General features: G+C 37.5%; 1 pseudogene; it reads right to left on the bottom strand.

Moving 5' to 3' along the window:
* The window catches only part of LOC102830497, a 32,794-nt pseudogene that overhangs the window by 18,316 nt on the left and 5,084 nt on the right, over nucleotides 1–9,394 (bottom strand).

Below are 9,394 nucleotides of genomic sequence, written 5' to 3'. Positions count from 1 at the left end.
CCCAACGAGATGGATCAGCCAGGTGGCATCATTGATGGACTCAAGTGTGGCAGCGGTAGTGAGGTTGGCCCAGGATCGGACATTGTTTCGTTCTGACTCGATGGCACCTGACAACAACAACAACAAAAGATGAAGCCCAAGCAAGCAATATGGCCTTGTATATTCATTCACATCTGTGTTCAAAATACTCGTTAGAGTATTCATAGAAAGCTATCACAGTTCCTTTTCATAACTGTCTAACCAAAAAGAGGAGAATAAAACAGATATGATACGATTCAGGACAACAGCTCAGATTTGTTTTATTGTTTTGTTTGTTTGTTTGACCTTTGTCAAGATACATGTCTTTTTTCTTTCTATCCAAATGGATTTGTCATTTACTAAGGTCTTGAGGCATCCTGAAAATATGTGTCAGCAAAAGCATAACATTTTTGTTTTTTGTTTTTTTAAGAAGCAGTTTAGGACAGATTGACAACCCTGTCAGTAGAAGTAGAGAATGAGATTTTAAGCATTTTAGTGAACAACGTGTTATAAACAAAAGAAGTACTAAACCAAAAATATATTCTCATGGATGTTTCCTTATATATATGAAGATCCAGTTATCATATGAGTTGAATTGTTTTGATTCACACTGACTGGTTGTTCCTAGTAAAATAAATCTTATATTGTTAAAGGTAGGGATTTTAACTTCATAAAAGGAATTGTTTATTCTTAACTTTTTCATCAATACTTTAAAAAAATATGGGTAAAGAAAGTGAATAGCCAAGAAATTTTCTTTGTTATTTTATGTTTCTTAGCATAAAAAGACAACTGGATGGCCAAATCTTTCTAAAATAAGTAAAATCTGCATGTCCATCTCTATGAAGTCTTGACAGAGGTATTTGTCAGTATTTTTTACTTCAAATGTGAATCCTTTCCAGACAACCATATGTACTCTTTTCCATGCCCCCACCATTCACACCAATTCATTTAGTTTTGAAGCTGAATGCATTTGCTTCAGAAACCTGATGATTCACATACAAAACAGATTTCTGTATCATATGCAATATTTTTGTTATTTTTACATGGCAGTCCTATATAGTCTTTCAATGCCACCACAAATATCAAATATACGATTTATAGCTGGAGAATATTGTTATTATACAAATAAAACTCATTTTTAAAACATCTGTGTTGAATAACCTCAACTTAATTTGTTTTGCAGATTCTCAGTGTTTAATAACCATCCAAATATTATATTTTCTGCCAGTACTGGCATAGTCAAATTATTGTGCATTCAAATGTTGAGAAAACAATAGATACTATTTCAAGGTTTTCAAGGACTAATCAGAAAAGACTGATAAATGACTTATGTCTTTTAAAAGGGTTGTAAAGCAAGCAACATTTTATATCAATATAAGATAAGAGTATACTTTTTAAAACAAAATACTTTTGTCACTACAATAATAACTTCTCTGGTAATTTTAAATGTTTAATGGATTTTTCTGATAGACTTATAATATTTCCATGAGGTAAGGATGTGGCAATTTTAATAGCTTCATTTTAAGGATGAAGTCTGTAACAAAGAAAGTTCACTCTAGGAATGCAGAAAACAGTGGAACATGTGAAAAATATTTATATTTTGTCGCTTCTGCTGTCATTATTCATTCTAAACTTTTTAGAAATGTATTTTAAGAAAATATATTTCTTTCTGATTTAAGTTGTTGTTAAGTGCCATCAGTTGGTTCCAACCCACAGTGATCCTGTATAGGGTTTCTGAGGAGCGGCTGGTGGGTTTCAACCACCAATCACCTTGTGGTCCAGCACATAATCCTGCAGCGACACACTAGGACTCCATTTCTGTTTATAGTTGTTGGTAATTTTGTACAATTGAGTTGATTCTGACTCATAGCAACACTATAGGACAGAGTAGAAGCATGGGTTGGAAAGTTTTAATCTATCCATAAGGTAAGTACTAGACTGAAAACTACAAGGTCTGTAGATCAAGCCTACCAGCGACTCTGAAGAAGAAATACAAAGCTTTCTGCTCTCACGAAGATTTGAAAAATAGGAAACTATACAGCGTTGCTCTGAGTCAGAATCAACTCAAAAACACAAACAACACAGCAGCAATACAGAAGCGGATTGCTACATCCTTCTACTGCTATTTTATAGTAGGTATATTTATGCTTTCATAGATTAACTATTAAGACAAATATCAAAACTGTACAACAAATCCTAAAGATAAGGAAAGTCAGTGCCACTGACCATAATTGTTTTTATGTGCCATGGAGTTGGTTCCGACTCATGGCGACCCTGTACAGGATTTCCGAGGCTGTAAATGTTGACGGGAGCAGAAAGCCTCATCTTTCTCCCACAGAACAGCTGTTAGTTTCGAACTGCTGACCCTGAGGTTCGCAGCCCGATTCGTAACCACTACGCTACCAGAGCTCCTTGACCATAATTAGAGCCTTAAAAAAAAAAAAAAAAAATCTGAATCTAACAAAGACCTAGACCGGTGGATACATTTCTACAGAAAAAGAAAGTGTTTTTAAAGCTAAATAGATATGAGTGATTTTGAATACTCAGGCTTCAATCACTTCTTAGAGTTTAAAAACAATTTATAATTATAGATGTCTATGCAAAAATAAAAAACCACCACTGAATTCAACTCATGAAAGTCATTTCTTAGCTACCAATAAGGAGGAAAAAAAGGGGAATTCAATGTGCTAAAAAGAAGAAATATCAACCCTAATTATATCAGTATTTTTAAAATAGTATAATCACCTTTAAAGTCACCAGTACTGTACATGTAGCTTCTAGCTCCAGGTATATTTAAAGGGTAAGCCCAACCTTGAATAGTTACTTTATTCTAGACTTTAACTTCTTTGATTGCAGGTATGTTCATTCAATACTGTTTCTTCAATGATTTGGTTTCCGTTTCTCATTGAGTGCCATATGTTTCGCTCATATTTAATTGTGCATATGAATTCTTTTTAAAGATACAATAAAGAGCAAGTTTAAGTGACTCTATCTAGTAATTTAAAGCACTACAACTTTAGATGAGTCCAGCTGTTTCTGAAAACCCAAACTCAAATTAGATTCCTTTGATGTTCCTAACAAAACCATAGGGATCCTCCCAACCTGGGTAAAAAGACTGAACACATGCAACAGTAATCAATGTACACATTTTAGGAAGTGGACAATTCAACAAAGTTTGACATGGTCCATGAGACACAATTTATTAGAATATGTAATTAAGTAAGTTTTCAAAACTTCAGAAAGTTCTGCTTTGTTGCTACATATCCCTTTATGTTTAGATATCCTGCTCCTCTCCACAGTCTCATGATAGGACGCATCCTGTGTCTGTTCTCACCCAGTCTCTGATAATGACAACTAACAAGGAATTATTCCTATAGATTCCACTGACATTCTCTTAAATCTTCCTAACAATTCTGAGGTAGGATTGTTGTTAAACGCCATGGAGTTAATTCAGACTCATAGCAACTTTGTCTAGGGTTTCCAAGACTGTAAATCTTTATGAGAGCAGAAATCCTCATCTTTCTCATGTAAAATGGCTGGTAGCCTTGAACTGCTTACTTTGTGGCTCACAGTTGAGTGCTTTGCTTATCCTACAGAGCCACTTCCTTCTGAATTAGAGTATTTGGGTAAATTATAGTAAATGGGTAAAAATGAAAATGAGGTTCATTAGGATTTCAAATATTTTTTTGTTGTTTGTGATTAGCTGTTGTGGAGTTATTTCTGACCCACAGCTGTTCTACGTACAACAGAATGAAACATTCTGTTTCAGTCCGGACCTGAACCATCCTCACAATTGTTGCTATGCTTGAGTCCATTGATGATAAAACTGTATGAATCCATCTCATTGGAGGTCTACCTCTTTTTCTCTGACCTGCCTCATTACCAAGCATGATGTCCTTCTCCAGGCACTGGTCCTTCCTGATAATGTCCAAAGTATGAGAGATGAATGGTCATCTTGGCTTCTAGGGAACATTCTGCTTGTGCTTCATCCAACACAGATTTGTTTGTTCTGGAAGTTCATGGTACCTTTAAAATTTTTCTCCAGCACCATAACTCAAATCTTTGGGTAATAATTAATAAGCATATATTAATATTGTACCAACAACAAAAGTAAGGCCATGAGGGATCCTCAAAAAAAAGTCATTTATATGGATAAGGATCTCATGAACAGGACATTGGCCTAAATCCTAGAGTTTCACTAACTTATGAGTGAAGGAAGCAAATCTATCACTGTCAGTAAATTACCTAGGAAATCAAGCACCCTATTTTGGAAGTAAACTGTGATTTCTTAGAGAAAGCATTTTTAAAATTTTTACTATATCTATACTTTTTAGTACTGGTAGCATAGTGGTTTCGAATCGGGCTGCGAGTTGCAAGGTCAGCAGTTTGAAACTACCAGCTGTTCCGTGAGAGAAAGATGAGGCTTTCTGCTCCCGTCAAGATTTACAGCCTAAGAAACCCTGTACAGGGTCACTGTGAGTTGGAACTGACTCCACAGCACATGACAACAACAACAACATACTTTTTAGTATCATTGTTGTTGTTAAGTATCGAGTCAATTCTGACACATAACAATCCTGTATAGGATTTTAAGGAATGGCTGGGGGGTTTGAGCTATGGACCTCGCATGTAACATTCCAGTGCTTATCCTATAGTGCCATATTAAATTACAACTTAAATAAAATGTGGATATTTTATAATAAGAAAGATGTTTGACAAACACACACTTTACCTGGCTTACTGTTGTTATTATTAAGTGTTGTCCCGTCAGTTCTTTAGGTAAATACCTTTATGCATATAAGCATCATCCAGTTAAGATAATGGATTAAGTGCTCTGAAGAAATATATTACATTTTATTTGATCTCTAGCTATAGAAAGGAGATGACATTTGATTTTGTTTACTAAAACCTGACTCCGGTTTTGCTCCATATCTCTCTAGCAACATTGAGATGATGATAAAGTTTAAGGATACGGTTACTCTTAAACTGGAAACCTTTGAAACAACCAACAACGAACAAAGTGTGGAAATGGAAACCATAGCGTATTCACTAGTTTATGCTGTTGTTGTTGTCCCTGCTGTGTGCCTTCAAGTTGATTCTGACTCATACTAATCATACATGACATATATCATATATCCTCCCCAGAGGGTTTTCTTTACTGGACTAGATCACCAGGTCTTTTCTCCTACAGAGTAACTGATGTGTTCGAACCACCAAGTACTTAACCATTGCAACACCAGGGTACCTTCTCTAGACCACAAGAGTTCTGATACCCAACTAGGCACATATATCCCATCCCCTCCAGGAAACTGGGATTATTCTTTGCTCACAGCCAAACTAAGATATCTGGAGTTAATTGATAATTCACTTTACACTGCTCTTAATTCAATTCTCTGGGCGGTTTCCCCTAAGGCATCCGTTTATTTCAATAAAACAGGTGTATACTTGCTAGCCACTCTCAGCTTGCTTCCTGCCCATAGAAACGTGGGAACCCAGATGTTTCTTTTCATTTTTACCTATCAGTATGCCTGGTGTCATGCTATATGATAAGTGCTGGACTGCTAGCCACGAAGTCAACAGTTCAAACCCTCCAGCCACTGCTCAGAAACTCTATACAGGGTTACTATGAGTTGAACTGATTTGACAGCACTTAATAACAACAAGAACATACCTTTTTAGGAAGCCCTGGTAGTGTAGTGGGTTACATGATGGGCTGCTAACCACAAAGTAAGCAGTTTAAACTCACCAGCCACCCTGTGGGAGAAAGATGAGGCTTTCTGTTTTCATATAAACTTAGAGCCTCAGAAACCCTATACAGGGTCACTATGAGGCAAACCAACTCTAAGTCACACAGCAGCAGCTGCATGTCTTTGGAAGATGTCCTGGTGGTGCTGTAAGACAAGCACTGGACTGCTAACCACAGATCAGAAGTTCAAACTCACTAGCCACTCTGCCGGAGAAAGATGAGTCTTTTTACTACCGTAAAGAAGTACCTACCACCTCATAACCCTCTATAGGGTGGCTATGGGTTAGAATAAACTCAATGCCAACTGGGTTTGATTTGGGTTTTGGTAAGCCTGTTATGCAACTGGTAGTACACTTATCAATAATATTTTTATTAAAACTTTGTAGATGTCTTCTGGGGGAACTTGCAGGGCCACATTCAATTCTCTGGAAGTCTTGCCCATAGTTCTTTCTGAAAAAGATTGTTATCTAATTTAATTTAAGCATTTCAGTTTTCTTACAAAAAATGGCTATAAGATTCTTTGCTTACCTGAGAGAGTATGCAAGATATAATTTAGATTTTTCTGAGGTTTTCACAAAACGTTTTACAGGTACAGGCTTAATTTGATGTTGACTCAGGTCATTTTGTAGTGGTTACTAAATGGGCTGCTAATCTCACGGTCAGCAGTTCGAAACTACCAGCTGTTCCATGGGAGACAGATGAGACTTTCAGCTCCCATAAAAATTTACAGCCTCAGAAACCCTATGCAGGGTCGCTATGAGTTGGAACCAACTCCATGGCACATAACAACAACAACAGGTCATTTTGCTGGTTGTGCCATGAGTTTGATCTTTTCCCTAAAACCATGTCTTATCATGAAAATCTTTTGCTGACTGAAAAGACTCCAAGGCCTTCTATATTTTCTCTAAAGTTTGCTTGAAAACTAATACTTTTTCTTTAGCTTATCTCTCCTGATATGCCTTATCAAGCACACCTAAGAACAATACAATGGCATTATGAAAACTTCCATAGAAAACTCATTAGTCAATGTCTTAGGTTGGGGTTTTTCGAGAAGCAAAACCAGTGAAGCATATGTTATTGTTGCTGTTAATGTCCTCAAGTTGATTCCAACACATAGCCACCTTGTATAGGGTTTCCAAGGAGCAGCTGGTGAGCTTGAACCACTGATCTTGTGGATTAAACTGACTTTGCAGGTTTATATGTCATATATATAGAGAAAGAAGTTTATTGCTCAGGATATGGCTTCCAATTGCGGAGTTCTAGGTCCCCAGTGGAAAAGAAAGGTAGAGAGCCTTTCCTGCATACCCATTATTTTGGGGCAGGCCACACATCCAAGGAAGCATCTCTTGAATTGATGGTCTGTTCATAGCCACTAATCATAGAGTTTACTATGCCTGTATTAGGTTCCATCCCCATGGGAATAAGCACATCTTAACTGCTAACCCGTGGGAATCCTGGCCTCGTCAAGTTGACACAGAATCCTAACTATTACATCCACCCTTGTCAACTTGACACCTATAAACTATATGCATAATCTCCAAATAAAGAAAATTGCAAAGTTACACTTGTGCCTATTATGATATAGTTAAAACATATAATTGAAAACACACTGGCCCATTTACATCTTATGTGTCACAAATAAGCAAAGCAAAAGTATTTGATGCACACACACAAAATAAAATCAAACAAAAAAGATTATTTATTTAAATGTCCAAAGAGCACATTTTACAAGTCAGCCTCCTGCCTATAGGCACACAGCTTCACTCAATCCATGGGCCTTGAGTCCACAGCTGCTCTGTCTTTCCATGGCACTGTTTCTATACTAGCCACTTTTCCAGGCAGGCATCCCATACTCCACTCATACTCATGCTTCTTGATGGTTCTGGGGTCATTTCTTTCTGAAATGAAAGATTAACTGCTTCCCCTTTTTAGATACCCATCTTCTACAATTACAGTTTTGACAATCACAATTAATCCTACTAACAATTACTCACAACTGAAATCATAAAATCCTATCGGTGTCATTTCCATCCCCTTTCACCAGAGCCATATGGTAAAGAGGAAAACTACTCAGTGGGGATTCTCCCCTTCCCCCTCATCCTAAAACTAATTATACCCATGAAAGCTTGTAAGTCAGCCACTTCACACCTTTATAGCTCCGTATTTTTTATAGCCAGTGTCTAAATTGCCCATCCTAGCATTACAGGATAATACACTAGACCTCAAGGCTGGTTTAAATAGCAAGATCAGTGGTTCAAACTCACCAGGTACTCCTCAGAAACACAATGCAGGGCTGCTATGGTTCAGAACCAACTCAATAACACTTAACAACAACAACAAGTCAACCTAGTACACTGAGGAAAAAAGTATGTTCCTTGATCTGAAGAATTGCCCATTCCTGTTGCAATTTTGAGCACCTGTATCCATAATCAAAAGTCCAATCCCATCAAACTGTCACAATTTACACTTGCTCACAATATCAAACATCTTTATCTTCATCTGATTGGGTCCTGGCCACAGCTCAGCCCTATCCATCCAAGTTAGGTACGTCTAATGCAAGTTAATTAGGTCTAGCTGCAAATTTGGGAGTTCTCACACACCTCTCTGTACTTCAGACCAGCTAGCCCCTTAACTCTCAGCCCTAGTCCCTATGGAATAGGTCAGTATCCTTGGGCTCAGGAGTTCGTACAACTCCCTAAACTTCAGACCAGCCAGCCCTTAATCTTTCCTCGCTCATTGCAAGGTCAATATGTGCCAATAGAACATGGCCAATCTCAGCCTGTGTATTCACTGCTGCATTTCCCTCACTTCCACTAACAAGTAGACCAGGTGGTCACCAGTGAACCTACTAGCTGCTGTTCTTCAGTTCCCTTTAACTTTCAGTCCAAGAAGGGGATTTTCTCTAACTTTCCATCATGGACTTTTATTGCCTTGATACCTCCAAAACAAACAGCTTTCTAGAAACTCAAAAGGCCAAACTCCTTTTTTTTTTTTCCCTTGCAGGTCTTTCATTCATGAATCTCTTATTCCCCCAGCAGTTCTGGGTTGGTCTGCATATCTTTTCAAATGGAAATGTACCAATTCTGAAAGTTCCTGGTGGGGCTCAGGCCTCTTATTCTACAAAGGCTTAAAAAGAATCCTATTTCTATGGGCAAATTCTAACTTCCCTTTTAGCAAATCCAATCAAGTGGCCCTGTGGGTTAATGTGCTTGACTGCAGGTTGGTTTGAAAAGTAAGGTTGGTGGTTCATGTTCAGTAGTTACTCCTCAGAAATTCTATGTAGGATTGCTATGAGTCAGAACTGACTCAGCACTTAACAATAACATACACTGAAGATGGGCTTCCAAGCTCTCTGTAATCATAATTCCCAATGTTTATTTCCACCAGCCATGTAAATCTATTTTACAGTATGGGCAGGAAAAACCAACATCCAGAAGGCAAACAGAAACTTTCAAATACATAAACCTTTAAAGTATTAATGTTCAATCATTTCTTTTGGACTAACCCCATTCATACCATGGCTTGGATCAGGTGCACCTTAGTCCTCAAGCTGACATCTCTGCTCTTAAACACTTTAAAAAGTTCCTGTGCAGCAGATTTGCCCAATGCAATATGTTGTCTGATCTCTTG

The sequence above is a fragment of the Chrysochloris asiatica genome, unplaced genomic scaffold (genome assembly GCF_000296735.1).
Source record: "Chrysochloris asiatica unplaced genomic scaffold, ChrAsi1.0 scaffold00002, whole genome shotgun sequence".
NCBI classification, from domain to species: Eukaryota; Metazoa; Chordata; class Mammalia; order Afrosoricida; family Chrysochloridae; genus Chrysochloris; species Chrysochloris asiatica.
This window is presented reverse-complemented; position numbering and strand designations above follow the sequence as displayed.